Below are 3,972 nucleotides of genomic sequence, written 5' to 3'. Positions count from 1 at the left end.
CCTGTGTTTTCTGCATCGGCAGTCTCTTTACCACTAGCCACCTCTGTACTTGTAAGTCTATTGAAATCTTTTCCTCAAATGTCATCAGGGCTCTTGGGGTATCAAATATAGTAATATCTTTTCAGTATTTGTCCTTGGTTTCTATGCAGCACTTTGCCCAGTTGTCCATCTTCATTTTATGAAGCTCTCCTCTTAGTCCCCAGCAATTCTTTTTTCTCTGCTCACCCATTAGATATTAGTGGTTGATTCTTGATAAGATGTAGATTAACACATCCAACTGCCTATGAATATCTCTGCAGATACCATGAACTCAGTATGTCTAAAACTGAGTTCATTGTGTCATTTCATGGAACTTCACTTCCTCTTGCCACCTTCCCCTCCTTGATGAACTGCCAAGTAGGTCACAGGACCCAAATTTGGGAACATTCCAGATTTGCCCTCTATTTCATACCCTCTCATCTAATCTGACACTAAACTTTTATCATCTCCCTCACAATCAGGTCTCAACGAATGTCATTCCCTCATTTTCAGATGCCCTTTATTTAGTTAAGACCTTAAAAACTTCTCACTTGTATTTTTGCAACCCCCGCCACATAAATCTCCTTGGCCACACTCTTATCCACTCCAAACCTATTCTTTACACTGAAGGGAAAGTTACCTTTCAAAACTGTAAATTGAGAAGCATCACTCTCTTGCTATAAAATCCTTCATTATAAAATCAGAGTCCTTCATGCAACCATAATATACACTGTGATCCACCTACTTCTCTAGCCTCATGTCCACCACTCCCTACAACCCTCTCAGAAGGAAAGGATTAATGAAGAGTTGGTTAAGTTTGGAAATGCCAAGGAAAGGAGCAAGTTAAGGTAATTAATGTGTCTACCATGGCATGCAAAAACTTGGATGATTTGGCTTAACTTGGGATCACAAAGAGCTGAACACATCTGAGCAACTAACACTTTCACATTTTTCACATTCATTCATTCATTTTACCAACAAATGTTTGCTGTGAGCCTCCTGATAAGGGCTGGAGTGCCAGGGATGCAGCAGTGAAACAGTTTATCTGAATGCTAGAGATATGTTTTGAATAAAACCGACAAGATTCCTGCTTACACAAGGGCAGAATGATGATAAATAAATGTATAAACTTATCCCAGATGGCACTAGTGGTAAAGAAACTGCCTGCCAATGCAGGAGATGCGAGAGAAGTGGATTCAATCCCTAGGTTGGGAAATCCCCTGGAGGAGAAAAAGTCACTCCTGTTTTCTTGCCTGGAGAATCCCATGGACAGAGGAGCCTGATGGATTACAGTCCATAGAGTCACAGAGTCAGCCACAACTGAGCACATTCAGCACATAATAGAATAGAGACACATGCTTTAGTGGAAATGTTAACAAGATAAAGGGGGTCTGGAGTACAGGGAAGGGTAATTAGTAGTTGCTATTTTACACAGGGTTGTCAGAGGCAGTTTCCATGGAAAGATGACCCTTCAGCAGAGAGCTGAACAAGGCAAGAGAGAGCATGTTCTGCAGACTTGTAGGAAGAGAACATTCCCAGTGGTGGGAACAGCAGGCACAAAGGTCCTGAAGCAGGATCAAGCTAAGGACATCTGAGGAAGAGAAATTAGGCTCTTGAGGCTTAAAACAAAAGAGCAAATGCAGTAAAGGAGGAGGTGAAGCCAGAACAGAGTCTTGAGCCAGACCACGAGATCTTAAAACTCATTCCAAGGATTCTGGCTTCTGATAAGAAGAAGCGGAGGAGCTCCTGCAGGAATTTGAGCAGAGGAGTGAGATCATCACTCCAGATGGCTCTCTTCATGTCCTTTTTCTCTTGCACACTGATTACTTGAAATTCCTCCCTCTAACTCACTCTCTATCTGAACCCTTTGTGTCCTGTTACCTCTGCTAGGACACACTTCCCCCTCAAACCTGGTCCTCCTTGGCATACCAATTTCCTAGTAGATTCTCAGTTTCCATCATAGATATTACTTTTCCAAGAAGGCTGAAGTAAGCACCCTTCCTAAACTCCCTCAGGACATTTTGTCAGTCAAGATGCTTCTGAATGCAAGTAACAGAAAACCTATCAGTGGCTTAAATTGTAAGAACATTAAATGCTTGTGTGTGGGATGTAATCTAGATCAGCCTGCTGCTGCTGCTAAGTCGCTTCAGTCGTATCCAACTCTGTGCGACCCCATAGACGGCAGTCCACCAGGCTCCCCCGTCCCTGGGATTCTCTAGGCAAGAACACTGGAGTGGGTTGCCATTTCCTTCTCCAATGCATGAAAGTGAAAAGTGAAAGTGAAGTCGCTCAGTCATGTCCGACTCTTCGCCACCCCTTGGACTGCAGCCTACCAGGCTCCTCCGTCCACGGGATTTTCCAGGCAAGAGTACTGGAGTGGGGTGCCAAGCCTAGGGGTAGCCTGATCATATTATTTCAGCAACTTTAATATATTCACAAAAACCCAGGTTCTTCCATCCTTCTGGTTCACCGCAATCAATATATTGGCTTTCTTACTCTATCTTGTCCCTACTCATTGCGAGGTGGACGCCATCTTATCCTCACAGGTACCTGACTTCAAACAATAGAATCCAGAGCAGGGACAAGAGAAGGGACTTCGAGATCTTTCTTTTTGCAATGTCCTTGTCTCTTGGCAAGGAGATCATCTTTCCAGGAGCCCATTAGAAGTGTTTTTATGTCTAATTAGTCAGGACTGGGTCATATTTATTAAAAGTGCCTACTTACCTGTGTCTCCCAACCACTGTATTTAACATGTAGCACAGATCATGACATGGAGTTGATGTTCAATAAATATGTGTTAAATAATATAAATGTTTGATGGCTTTTATGCTCTTTGTACAATAGAACATGAGGTTGAGGGGAGGGGAGTTTGAGATGACACACTTCTCACAAAAGACCTGCTGATTAGAAATAAGTAGAATGGCTAGATCATGTTGTGGCATCATCTCTGTCACAGAACAGCAAAACAGTAAAGTTCCAATCAGTACTTTAGAGTTTCCAAATAAAAATTCACAAATCCTCAGAGGGTTGAAACTAAGTTCACATTATCTAAAACCATGAAATTTAACATGTTTTGAATATTTCCTCCACCCTAGTTTTGGTTCATTGATCGTGACCTTTAAAAATTCTTTCTCAGCTCTACTGAACTATATCTGAACCTCACTGGTCCATGAAAAGATAATGGGCACTGAGATACAGGACAAGCAGAAATACAACATAGCAGCCAGGGAGAGAGCCCTGGAGAGCCAGATGTTGATGGCGCAGTAGGGAACTTCTCCACTGGTGTAGGGATGAAGGATGCGTGGTGGTTTAGCACAGAAAGTGGATTGGAGTCAGAGATGGGCTCAGTGGAAATACATTTTTACAGGGTCCCTTGCTCAAAGCTGGTGTCCAGGGCGCTGTCCCCATAACGACTCCCTTCTGGCCCTGAGCAGGCCTATAGGTGTGCTATGGAAAGGCCCAGTGGCTAAGCTCCTTGCAGGTAGTTCCCAAGCTCTGAGCCCTCCCTTCCTTCCAAGGCTGCTTCTTGTCTCCTAGTGTCCCCCTTCCCAGGCTCCTAGTATCCCTCTTTCCTGTCCTGTTCTGTTTTCTTCTCAAGCCCTTCATATCTCAGTAGAAAAGCCCAGCTGACCTGATCCAAGCTTTAGCCCTCAATCTTTCATAATTCTCTACTCAAGCTTCTGGCCAGAGTAGCTCCACTCTGAGACCAACCCAGGCTCTAAGAACTGAAGCCCAGGTGTGATACTCATTTGTCATTTTAGAGCTTTATAAGCAGCCTCTTTATCCTTTCGAAGGATACTTAGTGCCCTCCAGAAAGGTCAACTAAGGGTCATAGATGAAGAAAGAGAAAGAGACAGAGGCAGAATGCTGGGCTGGATAACTAAGGTGGTCTTGTGCCTGCGTGGTGCAAAGTCCTTAAGTCGTGTCTGACTCTTTGCAACACTATGGACCGTA

This window comes from Bubalus bubalis, chromosome 10, assembly GCF_019923935.1.
Source record: "Bubalus bubalis isolate 160015118507 breed Murrah chromosome 10, NDDB_SH_1, whole genome shotgun sequence".
Lineage (NCBI taxonomy): Eukaryota > Metazoa > Chordata > Mammalia > Artiodactyla > Bovidae > Bubalus > Bubalus bubalis.
The sequence above is the reverse complement of the archived record's forward strand: the minus strand, read 5'-3'. Positions refer to the sequence as shown.